The following is an 8,020-nucleotide window of genomic DNA, read 5'->3' as shown; positions in this document are numbered from 1 at the left end:
GCATTTTTTTTTTTTTTTTGTACTACCCGTCTGGCAGTCTTAAACCTGGGAGACGGGGCTGGGGAGAGAGGAGGAGAGGAGAGAGTGAGAAAGAGAGAAAGAGAGAGGAGAGAAAGAGGGAGGAGAGAGAGGGAAGGAGGAAGGGAGGAGGGAGAGAGAAAGGGAGAGAGTGAGAAAGAGAGAGATATGACAGAGAGAGAGGGAGACGAGAAAGAGGGGAGAGAAAGAGAGAGGGAAGGAGGAAGGGAGAGAGAAAGAGAGAGATGACAGAGAGAGAGAAAGAGAGACAAGAGAGGAGAAAAAGATGAAAGAAAGAGAGGAGAGAGAGGAAGGGGGAGAGGAAGAGAGAGGAAGGGGGAGAGTGAGAAAGATATGGCAGGGAGAAAGAAAAAGAGATAGGGGAGAAAAAGAGGAAGAGAGGAGAAAAAGAGGAGAAGTGGAGGAAGGGAGAGAAGGAGGAAGGGAGAGTGGGGTTATTTACAGATGTAGAAAATGAAGGGGGAGGTAGGGAATATCCCAGACACAATTTCTTTTTCCCCTGGTGAAATGCTTTTTTAGAGTGATTTTCCAGATATCTGGAGTGCTCGCTAGGGGGAACATTGAACACCGGTTCCCAGACTGACTGGAATAGGTGTAAACAGATTATAGCTTGTTAGAGGCAGCTTCTGAACAGATTGTAACTTTTTGGACCTACCAGATACCTCTTCCTCCCTCTTTTTCTCTCTGACACTTCACACCCACTTTTCCCTCACGTTTTTTACTTTTGAAAGGTGTCATTGTGTAATACCATGCCTTATTAACAAGTTCTCCATCACAAAATGGACATCCCTGGAGGATGGGTCTTGGCTCATCCCGAAAAGCTATACAGCGTTAGGATACATTGTGGTGGAATGGGATGAGAAATCACCAGGAAATCTTCAAGAAAGACAGGGGAGTTTAAAAATGGAAAGAAACAATGGCCAACCACTTTTGTATTATTTCTTGGAAAGGTGCATAGACATTGCCATGCAGTCACTAGACATAAAATTGAGCCTAAAAGATACTCTACATAATAAAATGTACAATCCCAAAGCACCTGAAGGCAGGACAAGAAGCAATGGATGGAAACTTTTCAAAGAGAGAAGCAACCTAGAACTAAGGAGAAATTTCTTGACAGTGAAAACAATCAGTGGAGTGGCTTGCCTCCAGAAATTGTGGGTGCTCCATCACTGGAAGTTTTAAGAAGAGATTGGACAACCATTCGTCTGAAATGGTATAAAGTTTGCTGCTTAAGCAGGGGGGGTTGGACTAGAAGACCTCCAAGGTCTCTTCCATCTCTGTTATTCTGTTAAAAGCACACCAAAGTGAGAAGCCACACAACAAAACCAGAAGCAACAGCAACAACAACAACAAAATACAATCTAGACAATTGTTGATGGGCAAACAAGTAGAGAAGGGAGACAGATTATTATTTTAAAAAAAAATATGTGTATTTATTTACTTGTTTTTCACATTTCTGAACTGTCCATCTCTCTCAGAATCACTAAAAACATAGGTTCCTTTCAGTTTCAGGTTAGTTTTCTTTCATTATAATTTTCAAGTTAATCTCCCCTCTTAAGACTTTCTTAAATGATATTGGCTGTTCTGTGAAAGATACTACATTGGATTCCATGGGATTACTTTCCATGTAGATATGTCTAGAATTGGGCTGAAAATGTATTTCTCTAGGAGCATGGGATAGGGGGAGATCTGGACTGCTGCTCCTTCTTCTCCTCCTCTTCTTCTTCTTTCTTCTCCTCCTCCTCCTTTCCCCTCCTCCCTCCTCCTCCTCCTCCTCCTCCTCCTCCTCCTCCTCCTCCTCCTCCTCCTCCTCCTCCTCCTCCTCCTCCTCCTCCTCCTCCTCCTCCTCCTCCTCCTCCTCCTCCTTCTTCTTCTTCTTCTTCTTCTTCTTCTTCTTCTTCTTCTTCTTCTTCTTCTTCTTCTTCTTCTTCTTCTTCTTCTTCTTCTTCTCCCCATCCTGCTCCTCCTCCTCCTCCTCCTCCTCCCTCCCTCTCCCTCTCCCCCTCCATTCCCCACTTCTACCCTGTAACACAAGAGCTACATTTATAATTTTCTATGCTCAGTGTAGATACTCCATTCCTGATCTGTAACATCCATGAAGTCTTGCTTGGGAATAATGTTTTCTTTCTTTTAAAAAAAATTACTCATAGTTTTCATCTGGTTGACTTTGCTCAGAAACCAAGGAAAAGAACCCTTCATATTCTCAAAATCAACCTATTTTTAAACCTGCCCCAGAGCTGGCACTTTCTGTTACCTTATATAAATTAATGTAAAAGCTACATTGATTCCCATTGCCCTGTGTTTTAGAGGGTTGCTGCCTTCAATTCAAAAACATGTCTCAAATGGGCTGCAGACCAACATTCTAACATCTCTTGGAATGCTGAATTCACACCTAGAATAAAAACATCCACCTGCATAGTTAAGCATAGCACAAAACAAATAATGGGAAACACTGGTTTAGCACATTGATAACAGGATCCTGAAGAGAACCTGCCTTTAGAACAATTTTGTCCAAAATACTGTTTTTTGGTGAATTGGCTCCAGTTTAGAACATAAAACAGTCTGGCCACATTCTTGTAATATAAGAATATCTGCTAACATTCTTATAATTAACCAGTGAAACAAGTTGCCCTTGGAAATTGTGGGTGCCCCAACACTGGAGGCTTTTAAGAAGAGCCTGGACAGCCATCTATCAGAAATAATATAGGTTTCCTGCGAGAGCAGCGGATTGGACTAGATGACCTCCAAAGGTCCCTTCCAACTCCATTACTATTACTAATATAGGTGATCAACAAAAAAAAATCTACTTTGGCTTATTCACCAGTGGTTCCAATTGCATGTGCCCAACAGAGATGTTGCCATTGTTCTTGGTTGCTTTTTCGCTGCTATGTTATTTATGTTTTTAATTATTGGTTCTGGTTTTTTTTTAACCCTGTTCTTATTTTGTTTTAATTGTTAGCCACCCAGAGTCCTATATATGAGATGGGCAGTGATACACATGTGTTAAATATATAGAGAACCCAAGGGGCCTTTAGGTTGGGGAGAAAAAGCAAAAATTTTATACATTTCTCCATTCAGCTGTGGAGATGAAGAAGAAAAGAGAATTTCTCAAACTGGCTTCCAATGCATTGTGATTCACAGAGCTTGGAAAAACATTGAGAGATGGGATGAGTCCAGGCAATCTGTTTGAAGGGCATCCTTTCGAAAGCTGCAAACACAGATTTTGTGTTGAGGAATTGCGCAGCTGCTGTCCAAATGAAGTGGGAGAAACTGACACAAATGTGTCATTTTATATCAATAAATATATTTAATTTACATTTGATAGTCAGAGCAAAGGAACATCATGAGGTAAAATCAAACAATCGACAGAGTAGGCAGGAAAAAAAAACGGCGGGAAAAAAGGGACCCTCCCCCATTTCACCCACACCAGCCAATCACAGCACAGATTGCCTCACTCAGGAGCCAGTACTCTCCAACCCATCAACCACAATCGTATTCCCAAGCCCATCGTACACTTGACTGTCCCAGCTACTAAATTTAATAGCTTAACAATTTTCAGCAGAAGAAGTGATGGACTTTTGAAAGAATCCTTCTTCAGACCACCCCCTTACATATTTTTGCCCCACAGAACATGGAAATCGTTTAAGAAAATTGTTGAAACAAAATGTGATCTTCAGTTTACCTGTACAGGTAGACTTCAACTTAGAACAGTTCATTTAATGGCCGTTCAAAGTTACGATGGCACTGAAGAAAGTGACTTTAGAATAGAATTGAATTGAATAGAATTCTTTATTGGCCAAGTGTGACTGGAAACACAAGGGATTTGTCTTGGTGCAAATGCTCTCAGTGTACATAAAAGAAAAGATACATTCATCAAGAATTGAGAATCATCAGGTACAACACTTAATAATAGTCATAGGGTACAATAAGCAATCAAATTATACTAGGAAACAGTCAATATAAATCGTAAGGATACAAATGGCAAAGTTACAGTCATACAGTCACAAGTGGGAGGGGAGGGGTGATAAGGAAAGATGAGAAGATGAACATGAATTTGGCAAGCTCCAGAAAACGGAAGTCCATGGGGTTGCAAAGAGTCAGACATGACTTAGTGACTGAAAATAACAAACCACTCCTTTCCAACTAGTGATGAAGAGGAAGATTTTAACAGTCTTTTGAAAGCCACAGTCTTTTGAAACGTTGAACTTGCAACTTCTCGCTGGCCAAACGTCATGTCTCCCATATGTTTAGATGAGCATGGGATCTAGCAAATCTACCCTTTCAAGCAATGGAGAAAACTACAGGTTCCTTACTGAGATAAAGATGGAAGCTTTTAATGACAATAAGAAGGAAACATATCAAGTTATTTTTTTGGGATCCTGAAAAAAAACAAACGGTACTGGCAGCTGGACACAGCCATATGTTTTCCACAATTGGCAGTAAAACTGCACAGTGGGAAATCTAAGCACACTCCTCCATGATTCTGAAAGTCATATATCTATGGACAAGTGCCACAAATTGCCTAGTCCTAGAGTGTCTTTCCAATTTTACATGGCTTCTTTTTGTGAAAAAATTGAGGAGGCTGTTCTTTAGGCAAACTCCAAATTCCACTAGCTGTACAGTATTGACTTTCCTCCATAGTTCCATTTCCTATTTGTGCTGTTCGGTCCTTTTTTAAGGTTGACTTCATTCACAAAATGTGGAAGAATTTTATTTGGATAAATCAATATGTAGTCCTGGTGGTATTTGGGGTGAGAATTTCCCCCCCCCCAGCTTTGGAGAGAGAGGGGGGTATGGAGAGAGAGAGGGAGGGAGGGAGGGAGGGAGGGAAGGAGAGAGAGAGGGGGGGAAATGAATGAATGAATGAGAGAATGAGAATGATGGTCTGTGTAGCTTCATTTCACCCATGATCAACTTACCCAGATTTTGGGGAGAAGGGAACCATTTGGACAATAGATATTGAATATGGATCTGTAGTTAAAAGTAGACACACCCCATGAATGCATGAACATAGTAAGGAAGATATGAAAAGCATTCGCCTTTCTAACTTCAATTTCTTAAGTTAGAACAATCAATCAGTGGAATGGCTTGCCTCCAGAAGTTATGGCTGTTCCATCACTGGAAGTTTTCAAGAAGAGATTGGAGAGCTGAAATGGTAGGGCAGGGGTCCCCAAACTTGGCAACTTTAAGACTTGTGGACTTCAACTCCCAGAATTCTCCAGCCACCTATTCTGGGAGTTGAGGTCCACAAATCTTTTTAGTTGCCAAGTTTGGAGACCTCCGATATAGGGTATCTTTACTTGAACATGGAGTTCGATTAGAAGACTTCCAAGGTCCCTTCCAACTCTGTTGTTTTGTAACTTGAGCTTGAAAATAAATAATGAAAGAGAAGAAAGGGCATTACCTTGATGGATCCCACTTAACTGCCCCTTCCCTCTTTCATTCAACCCTCCCTCACTCTTGTTAATGCTTTTCCTCTCCAACCCATCTGGTAGCTCCTCCCTGCTTCTACCAACATCTGAAAATCATGGTTCTCTATGCTGTTCAGCTCCTGGGGACTAATTAGATTTAGCTTGGGTTCTGTCAGCCTGGTGAGGTATACCAGACAGGAAACACAGCCAGGTCATCTAATTCTACTTTATGTGTCAGGTTACACAAACAGCATCTTCTTACAAGTCTGACGGTCAATCTGTCAAGCACCCGGGAAATCAGGAGATCCAGACAGTTCAAATGGGTACAAAGATTTATCGCAAGCTTAAGCTCTCTACAAAAATCTGAGCTATTAACAGCCCAAGCAAATTGGCGGTAGATAAGCATCACAGGAATTCAAGGTGGGCTGGGCTTAGATCTCTTGTGGGTGTGAAGAAACTCATGACTGACGATGCATTTGACCCAGGGGTGCGATTCAACTGGTATAACAACTGGTTCAGTGAGCTCGCACGCTCCACATTTTAAAAAGCTAATACTTACCTTCAACTGCAGCTGAAGAAAACAGCTGAGATTATGGCAAAGCACTCTAATGCATGAATCGGCTGTGCTATAACAAAAAGACATAAAGCACAGGAAACAGCAGGGGTGGTTGGGAGGGCCCACACGCTCATTGGAGCAAACCGGTCCAGAGCCAGCTGATCATCAGAACAAGAGGTTCACCCAAACCAGTCCGAACTGGGCAAATTCCACCCCTGGTTTGAACCCCTCCTTCAGGTTCAGCCTGGTCATCTCCTACAGTATCTCTCCCCCCCTACATCTCTTTTACATGCCAGGAAGCTAGAGAGGGTGATTTCTCAGCCACTTGCCCCACCCACATTCCTGCTGCAAGCTAAGCTGTCTCTTATCCAACTGTCTCCTTGGCTGCATCTCCCAAGATAATTTGCACATACCATTATACAATCAGACCAAACGCAATTAGCCAGCTATGATCAAAACAATAGTTAAGGAGAAAGGGGGAGAAGGGAGAAATGAGAGTTGAGCCAAACAATGCCAGGATAGTGAATGCATATTTAGCTAGACCTGTAGCTAAATGTTAACAGAACGAAACCAGAACATCAATATGGGATACGTACTCCTATTGCACAGAGCCTATTGATCTGCCTATCCAAAGAGCATCAGTTTTATGTTAGTGGCATACAGTCAGCAGCATAATATAGATGCTGCGTCTGACCCATTGATGCCTTTCACTAAAGTGTGTGGAAGAGAACAGGAAGTCTAGCAGGGATGCCCATTAGTGTTAAGGAGGAAGACGGAGCTGTCAATTAGTGGCTGACAAAGGTGTTTTCCTTATGGGTTTCTTGGGAGGTAAGGAAGACAGTTTCTGCAGGGGGTGGGTTGCAATGAGGCAGGCAACCTTGCAAAAATGCCTCACTGTCAAAGCAAGCGGGGGGCTCATCCCTTGAATGAGTGTCAACACGGATGATTTAAAATGTGAGAAGACAATTGAGTTGAGCGCAAACCCCAGGAAGGGAAAAATGTCTTGCCTGAACAGACTAACATTCTGTAAGTCATCCATAGTGAGTGCTGTGCAGGCCATGCTTGTCAAGACTCACTGCACTGGTGAGATCACGCTTAGAATATTACTCTAGGAAAGGGGTCGGCATCCTTAAACACTCAAAGAGCCACAAAGGTCCTAACCAGAGCCCCCCCCCCATTCAATTTTGGAGCCGACCAGAAGTCCAGTTCACCCGCCATAGAGTCTCCTTCTAGTGTGGCATCCTTCTTCCTCTACCTACCGGAAGTCTGGTTCCCCCACCATAGAGTCTCCTCCTAGTGCAGTGTCCTTTTTCCTCTGTTGACTGGAAATCCAGTTCCCTACCATAGAGTCTCCTTTTAGCACATCATCCTTTTTCCTCTACCTGTCCTAACTGATAGCCCTATCAATTGATTGGCAACAGGGAGCCTCAGCAGAGGGATGAAAGAGCCACATGTGGCTCCAGAGCTGCGGGTTGCTGACCCCTGCTCCAGGAGATGACCAGGCTGAGCCCAAGGAGAGATCAAATGCATCATCGGTCATGAGCCTCTTCAAGCCCACAAGAGATCTAAGTCCAGCCCACCTTGAATTCCTTCCACCGTTATCTCCCACTAATTTCCCTTGACTGTCAGTTGTTCAGATTCTTAAGAGGGCTTAAGCTTGCCATAAATCTTTATACCTATTTGAACTATCTGGATCTCCTGATTTTCCTTGTGCTTGACTATTATATTCAATTCTGTTCATCGTGGTACAAAAAAAAAAAGGTATTGAGACCGGTAAAGAGTTCCGAGAAAAACAACAAAGATGATAAGGAGGCCAAACCATAAAATGACAAGTTGCAGGAAGTAGGTATGTCTAACAAACAGAAGGAGTAGGGGCCATATGCATTCTTTATTTATTGATTAGCCCTTTGGCTCTATCAAAGTGCAAAGTTCCAGAAACAAATTATTACTAAAAAAATGATAAAAACAATTTAAAATGGAATTGGAATAAAATATGATTAAAAATGAAATTGGA

This window comes from Notechis scutatus, chromosome 2 (genome assembly GCF_049901735.1).
Source record: "Notechis scutatus isolate UNSWTSFEM ecotype Mainland chromosome 2, rNotScu1.2, whole genome shotgun sequence".
Classification (NCBI taxonomy): Eukaryota; Metazoa; Chordata; class Lepidosauria; order Squamata; family Elapidae; genus Notechis; species Notechis scutatus.
The sequence above is the reverse complement of the archived record's forward strand: the minus strand, read 5'-3'. Positions refer to the sequence as shown.